This window comes from Narcine bancroftii, chromosome 9, assembly GCF_036971445.1.
Source record: "Narcine bancroftii isolate sNarBan1 chromosome 9, sNarBan1.hap1, whole genome shotgun sequence".
Lineage (NCBI taxonomy): Eukaryota > Metazoa > Chordata > Chondrichthyes > Torpediniformes > Narcinidae > Narcine > Narcine bancroftii.
This window is the reverse complement of record NC_091477.1, coordinates 87,805,979-87,814,405: the sequence shown is the minus strand read 5'-3', so window position 1 is coordinate 87,814,405 and position 8,427 is coordinate 87,805,979. Positions and strand designations below refer to the sequence as shown.

The 8,427-nt window shown below is 43.8% G+C and overlaps 1 long non-coding RNA gene across 1 annotated transcript; it reads left to right on the top strand.

The window, feature by feature from the left end:
* Positions 1-1,136: 1,136 nt before the first annotated feature.
* Positions 1,137-5,917, top strand: LOC138742410 (uncharacterized). The gene is made up of 2 exons (XR_011344145.1): positions 1,137-1,304; positions 5,492-5,917. It is a non-coding gene; the product is annotated as an uncharacterized lncRNA (long non-coding RNA).
* The last annotated feature ends 2,510 nt before the right edge of the window (positions 5,918-8,427 follow it).

The following is an 8,427-nucleotide window of genomic DNA, read 5'->3' as shown; positions in this document are numbered from 1 at the left end:
GTGTTTAAGCCTGCTTGTGAGTGTTTTTTTTTAATCATCCTTGGACTGTTGTTTGACCATGCCTCTGTCTTGCCTTGCTGATTTGTTTGCCTTAGCCAATTGACCACCTGTACACTGAACCTGTAATTCCTAGCAAAGCTTCTGATAATTACCTAACTGAACTGTGTGCTTGGGTCTATTCTCGGTGAGCCTAATTCCTTGATAGTGAGTCACTAGAATTTACCTGTCCTTAATGGTCACTAACTGTTCAGGTGAGTGTTCATTTTCAGTGCTGAAGAGAATGAAAACCTATTTGTGCTCAACAATGAGTGATGAGAAATCTAGTACTCTGGTGCTCACTCCCATTAAATCAGATATAATTTGCTGTTATAGACACTTTTGTACATGAAAAATGGAAGTTAAGTACAAATATTTAAACAATGACTAAAAGGGCTGCAGTTGATTCATGTAACTTTGATAGTAGAATGTAGTACCTGAGACAATCTGTTATTTAATGAAACAGAAGGTCACTTTATTCCATTCAACGAAGGGCGAGGCAAGGTCAGGAAGAGCCTTACTAAAGCCCAGCCCAAGGTCCCGGGTGGTAGTTGTTTCCTTCTATCAGTGGGGAATTACAATTGAAAGTGGCTCCCTCCGAGAAGAATGCGGTTTGATACAGTTCCCTGTTCTTTGCCAACTCATAAACCCAACGCGCGGGTTCTTGGTGTTTTGCATTCTTTGCTAAGCACGATTCACCCCGAGATGATGCCGCCACGAGTAAATGTCCTGGTGTATTTACCCGGGGGTGGGGGGTTGAATTGCAAAGAGATCGGTGGCCAGATGGCGCAAAGTGGGACTTGAATGAAGTGGAATTTCGGATCGGTCGCACTCCTCAACGTGAGTTCTCCGTGTTAACCAACATTACTATGTGGTCGAACCTTTGGAAAACGTTGCCAACGTTGAGGAACCCTGTAAAAATGGTCGACTTTAACCAACTTCTGGGAGAAGCTGCGCTGCAAGATCTGTCCGGGAGCCTGTCCCCGTGAAATCCTTTCCTGCTCGCACACGGGCAACGTGCTTGATAACGTTGTCCACGATTGCTGAAGAGCACATGTCCCCCCCCCCCCCCCCACCCTGTCACTCGCGATTGAGTTCCGCTTCCTTCCTGGTTCTGGAGAAGCGAAGAGACTTGGCCGCCCCAGATCGCGCCTAGGAGCCCCACGATGTCCGAGGCCACCCGCCGCTTCACCAGAGGTCTGTTGAAACCCGCAGCCGAAATGCGGCAGAGCGCCTCGGTGACCCTCCAGAGACCCTCTCCGACGATGGTGAGTGTGCTGTCTAATGAGAAGAAGTTTGGATGGAGTCGACTGGCATCCCAGTTTTAATCTTGCAGGCAGAAGAAGGGAGACGAGTCGGTCTCGGCAGACGGTCACTTTTCGGGGAAAACCCCGTCTCGCAGCCTCAATCCGTGAGGAGGTCCCGGTACCGACGCGTGCGTGGATTCCCGGGATCGCGGGGGTGAACCCCCATGACTCGCTGCCTCTTCTCCGAATGACAAGGCAGTGGTTTCCACTCCTGGCTTCCGAGTCAACTTGGGATCCAAAATGTTTTTCTCGGAACAGTTTGGAGGGGGTTTTAAAATGTTGCTTCCCAGAATATTTTACTATGGGAATGAGTGCTGTGTTGAAAGAAGTCACGATTAATATGTTGAGAAATTCAACTCCGCTTAGAATATCTGAATCGTTTATTGTCATGTGTAGCAGGATACAGTCAATACTCATCAGGCCGTAGTGCACCCAAAGCGCAAGAGAAAGTGTTACTGGGACAAAATCACAGGCTATAGAGAAAAGTCCAGTGAAACAGTGCAGGCCCATCATCTTATGGGTCAATTCAAGGGACTGATAACAGCAACGAAGCTTGCATTTGAACCAAAGAGTCTTTAGATGAATTAATGAGCAGTAATGGACCAGTCATTCCATTTTGGTTCTTGATTGTTGTTGGGTTGTTGATTTTGGTTTTTTTTAAAAAATGAGCACTTTCTTTAAATAGTTGGAAAGAAACTGTTCATTTTTAGATAGATCCATTGAGCGACTCCTTCAAGTGTTGGTGTCGTTGCACTTGCAGGGGTGGCTGCAGTTCTGATCTTCAAAGGCAATACAGATATTGGAAAGGAAATTGAGATTTGAAGAGGGAAGCAGTCAAATTTCTCTCTCCCATCTCCTTTCAGTGCATTAGCAATTGATCTTTTAGAATTGCAGAAGGACCCCTCAAAACAAGGACTTGATGATCCGCCAACTCGTATCAGTCGTCCAGCATCTGCTGCCTCCTCTGTTGTCACAGTGTTATACATGTTTGTTGTATGTCCGGAAATGTGTCCTGATTACTCTGCTCCATTTTACTTGCTATTCATAAAGCCAATGATATTGGTACTCAACCTGCACTCATCAAAGGGGAGCCATAACCATATAACCATTTACGGAGCGGAAACAGGCCATGTTGGCCTTTTGAGTCCGCACCGGTTCACTGATTTTGTGTGCCCTCTTCAGGCATTGGTCCCGACAGATCTTCATTCAATAACGATGGGCGAATTCAATGCAGGTGGAATCAGATAATAGCAAAACTATGAACAAATAGACGAAGGAGGTAAATGTCATCACAGAGCAGTGGAATGCCAATATCATTTACCACGTGTCTTTTTTTTGAAAGAACAATTGTGCTTGGGTAGAGAACCATATGGCAAAAGCAAATGTTTCAACTTTGAAAATGATACAATATTATGCATGGTGTACCTTGGATGTTTTGGTGCAGTTCACTATTTTTTCATTAGCATGGTGTGTTGGGTGGACCAAGCTTATTCCCTGCTGGATTTTGGGTCTGCTTAGTGCATCACATGTCCTTTTGGATGAAGGATTTGATGGCAAAGAAACTCCTACCCAAAATAGATGATTGTCAAAAATCAATAAAAAATATAAGCAAAAATCAAAATAGATAGATTGAATTCAATTTTTTTTAAATGATACTCAAATGCCCTCCGATAAATGCAGTTAAAATCAGCTTCAGGCACATCATTAGTAGTGGCTCTCCGGACACTCATTATCAAATATTCTTCTACACCAGACTAAGGTATCACTTGTGCAGTCACAAATCAATCAATCTACAAAAAGCATAGAGAAATGGGCAGCACGGTTGGTGTAGCGGTTAGCACAACACCATTACAGCACCAGCGATCAGGACCAGAGTTTGAATCCTGCACTGCCTGTAAGAAGTTTGTACATTCTCCCCGTGTCTGCGTGGATTTTTCCCTCAGGGTTCTGGTTTCCTCCCACTATTTGAAATGTACTAAGGGTGGAGGTTGATGGATGTAAATTGGGCGGCGTGGACTTGTAGGCTGAAATGGCCTGTTACCATGATGCATGTCTAAGGTGAGAATTTAAATTAAAATGTCAAACCAGCAATTAAATATTCTTCTCATCGACGATCATGAGCAGAAAGATGGATTGTGCAGTTCCTTCTGATAGCTGTACTTGTACAGGTCCAGGTGGTGATTTAGTCTACCCATTTATTCTGTTGCAGTGATGCCACTAATTTGTATTTGTTCTAGATCATGCAACTTGATGCAGACCATTGCTCATTTCTACATAAATTACTACAATGTCTTCACACTAATGTTTTATTACCTATATTTGACTTTTAAATAAATGTCTCAATAAAATATGAAGATTTCTTTAGAATTATGACACAAATCACAATTTCCTAGTTTATCTGTTTAATGGATTGGATCAAGCACATTGTTCAATGTTTAAAGCAGTTCTTCTGATTGCTGCATTACCTGTTTGATCTTGTACTTCAGCACCATTTTTAGCTCTATCTCCATAGCATCTGATTCTCTTAATATTCAGAAATCTATCTATCTATGCTCAAATCCATGAATTCCAAAGATTTATTACCATTTGAGTAAAGAAATGTTTCCCCATCAAGGTCCCAAAAAGTTTCACTCTTTTCTCAAACTGTATCCTCAGGTTCAGGAGTCCTCGTTCATGGGAGACATCTTTCCTGTCAAGCTATTTAACAATTTTGTAAGTTTTAATGGAAGCTCCTTTTATTCTTTGCATCTCTGGAATGTGCTTGATCTTTCCTCGTGTGCTAAACCTTCTTCCCCTGGAACCTGCACAATCTCTATGGCTTTCATCCTCTCCAAATACAAAGATACAAATTGTAAGGAAAACTCCAAGTATAAACTCATCAAGGTGCTGTAAACTCACCAAGGTGCTGTACAATTGCAATCAGACTTTCTTACTCCTGTAATGAAACTTTCTCATTAAAATGGCTGACAAACTATTGACCACCAAATCATCTACTGCATCTGAATGTTAGTCAACCTTGCAAGAACATTCCAGAATAAGTAAAACACAAAGATATTTTACTGATGTTTCGGGCCTGAGCCCTTCTTCATAGTATAAACAAAAAGCAGGCAGGCATCTTAAAGGTGAGAGATTAAGAAGGAAGAATGAAAGGGGGAGGAGTGCAGACCAACAGCCAAAAGGTGTTAATTGGATATGATAGGGGGAAAGGTGAGTAATGATTTTGGCTCTGCGAAAAGAGACAGATGGAAAAAGGGAGAAAGACAGAGCTAGAGAGAAGGAGATGGGGAAGAAGAAAGGGGGGAATGGGGCTTTTTTAATAGAAACCAGATAAGTTGATGTTAATACCATCCATTTGGAGGGTGCCCAGACAGAAGATGAGGTGTTGTTCTCCATTTTGCGGGTGGTCTCAGTCTAGCAGTGTATGAGACCACGGACAGACGTGTCAGCAAGGGAAGGGGACGGGGAATTGAAATGGATGGCCACTGGGAGATCCACACTATACAAATGCCTCCAGATTCCCTTAAATACTAACACTATTCAATCCACCTGATTCCAGTTGCAAGAACAATACAGAAGAATCTCCAATTTATGATTGGTTTAAAGGACTCTTAAAATGGATTTCATCTATAGTAAACCATCAACACAATTTGTAATTCGTATTTACTGCTATCTCTTGAACTGTTCGAATAGCTTTATAGCAAACATTCTGTGCATCTAAATGTTTCTGACATACCTTGTATTTCTTTTTATCCCCAATTTCATCATTACCCAAGGTATCTCCTGTGATGCCCGAGTCCTGTGTCGATTGAGACAACGACAATTATCTGGCAGCTAAGTCCAGATTTCGAAAAACTTGTGCAGCAACTGTTTGGATGCCTCTGCCCCATTTTTTTTTTGACAAGCAACAATTGGAAGTGCTTTGTGTCAATTAAATAATGACATGTGTTCATTTCAACTGCAAATCCAGTCTAATTGCATGCCTTGGTTTGCCCAACAATTGAAAATAGAGTGGAAACAATGGAACCAGGGACTTGAGCGGCTCCGTGGTTCTCTGATAACTGGGACTTCAGAGTGAAATTAATGAGTTCCAATACTTTTATTTACAATGGGGTGGTAGTTTGTAGTAAATATAATGTTTTCTGTTACAGGATTGCTGAATAAACGAGGTATTTGCTGTGGTGAGAAGATCCAGATATTTTGAAGTGTCCCAGAATGTTGCAGAAATATTATAGAGCTCTTCACAAACGATGAACTGTCATAATTTACATTAGAATATGTCAGAATCCTGGACCTTTGCTGAATGTTAGTTCAAAGCCTTTATCTATCCTTTCCAAGCAGAACCAGGAATTTAATGTATTATATTTTTTACATAATATGTAAAAGTAGAACAAAAGTGCTCTGTTCACTTGCAAACGTGTCCTTGATTTGTGAACTTTTTTTTTCTCTCTTTACTTCCTGGAAATCATTTGCATGTATGTCATGCTACAACTTACTTTCTGTTCAGATCATCGTTGAGATGTGTTAATTCTGGTTCTTGAGAAGAGCAGAGTCTGTGATTAAATTACTGTAAAATACCAGTAGACTTCTGTTATTGCAACCTGATCGATTTCCTTGGGACACTTAGCAAGGAGAAGGGAATTTCTGTAATAATGTTCTTATAAGCATCCTTCACAAGCAGCTTGCAGGACTGTCATGAAAACAACTCAGGATGTGATATCTTGCAAAATGATATCTTGATGAAAGTGGTGTACACATATACAAGCAGAGTGATCAAGTTTATCGTTGCATGTACTGAAGAGGCTGTGATAGAAATTGTTTTGCAAGCAGACCAGTTAACAATAGAGAACAACAAGTAAGGCAGTCCAAAAGTACAGAGATATTGAAAGAAACTGGTTGGTATGGAGCAAAGACAACATCATTTGACTAATTTCAGGTTCTTGTAGTGGTCGATAAAGGCAGAAAGAAACTGTCCTGAATCTCTCTGGCTGGTGTATGATCTCATAATCGTGATTAGGGTGTGGCCATGGTATTTCATATGTTGGCTACTTTTCCAAGGCAGTGGGAGTTTTAGATGGAGTTGACAGAGGAGAAGGGGTGTGCATGATGGCCTGAACCACGTTCAGAGCCCTCTGCCGCTTCATGCTATCTTGGGTAGAGCAGTTCCCATATCAAGCAGTGTTACATCCTGATACAATGCTCTCAATGCTGCATCTTTTTTTGAGAGATATAGCACAATACACACATTTCTTGACCACGAGGCCAAGCCACCAAATACACCAGAATTGACCTATAAACCCTGTACATTTGTTTGAAGGGTGAGAGAGAAACTGGAATCGCTGAAGAAACCATGCAGACGGGAGAAGGTCCAAACTCCTTACGAGCAGTGCTGAATTCTAACCTGCCACTGGTGCTGTAATAGTGTTGTGCTAACCTCTATGCTAACTGTACCATCCTTCTGTAGAAGTTGGTAAGGGATTCAGGTGACATGCCAAATTTCCTCACACTTCAAAGGAAGTAGAGGCACTGGTTCACTTTCTTGGCCATTGCATTGACGTGTTTGGACCAGGACAAGTCTCTGGAACTTAAGTCCCTAAGGAAATGAAAGCTGTTTTCTCCCTGTCTTGATGTGGTCTGGGAAGAGAGCACCATCCCTCTTCCAGAACTCTATAATCAGTGCCTTGGTCTTGATGACATTGGGGGAGAGGTTGTTAGCTGGAACCAAGCCACAAGACTCTATCTTTCTTCTATACTTAGTGTTGTCATTGTTAGATATCGGCCTATGACTTTGGTGTCATCTAAAAATTAGTGGTTGGAGATGGAGTAGTGTTTGACCATTCAGTTGTGAGTGTATAGGGGTTTGGTAGGAGGCTTAGGTGGCCCTAGTGTTAAAGGTGATCATGGTGAAGTGCTGCCACCAATCCTCACTGGTGCAGATAGAAAGTCATGGATCCAATTTCATAAAGTTTGCTGAGACCCAGGTCAAATAGTTTGGAGATGAATTTGTTTGGTACTACTGTTGTGATGAAGGATGAGCTGTAGTCAATAGATAGTAATCTGACATAGGTGGTGTTATTGTCCTGGTATTTCAGGGCTGAGTGTAGGACCAGAAGATGGAATTTGGTCTGGACCTGTTTGGTGTGGATTGAGGATGGTTTGCAGGCTGGAGTTAATGAGCCATTCCTTTGAAGCACTTCATGCTGGTGGATGTCAATTCAATCTATTAAATATTCCAACAGCATGACTACATGACATGCACTTTAATCCTGGCTATAATTCATCAAGGAGAATTAAGCAAAACACAATCTGCTGGAGGAACTCAGTAGGTCAAGCATCATCAGTTGGAGAAAACCAATTGCCAACATTTGAACTGGAACCCTTTATAGTATAGGGGGAGATAGGTAGCATAATGATGATCGGATGGGAGGGGTTGGAACAGGACCAGAAAGGGATTAGTGAGTGTGGGAGATGTGAGGGTTGATGGATAGAAGCAGTTGATTGGCAGATGCCAGAAAAAGGGAAAGAGAGAAGAAAAGGATTAGGTGGAGGAATATAATTATTGGTGGGGGAGGGGGGAGGGGAGGGGGGGGGGGAGGGGGGGGGGGGGAGGGGGGGAGGGGGAGGGGGGGGGGAGGGGGGGAGGGGGGGGAGGGGGAGGGGGGGGGGGGAGGGGGGAGGGGGGAGGGGGGGGGGAGGGGGGGGGGAGGGGGGGGGGGAGGGAGGGGGGAGGGGGGGGGGAGGGGGGAGGGAGGGGGGGGGAGGGGGGGGGGGGAGGGGGGGAGGGGGGGGGAGGGGGAGGGGGGGGGGGAGGGGGGGAGGGGGGGGGGAGGGGGAGGGGGGAGGGGGGGGGGAGGGGGGGGGGAGGGGGGAGGGGGGAGGGGGGGGGCACCGTAAGGTAACAAGTGCAGACAAAGGCTGTCAGTGCTGGAATTTGATGAGATGATGACAATGATGGTTCTTCAGCAGATTGAGTTTTGCTCCAGATTCCAGAATCTGCAGTCTCTCATGTAGCATCAGGAAGAATGTACCTTCAGGGTCTTGTTTGCATGGATCAACAACCTCACAGGCCACCTACACACACACACCT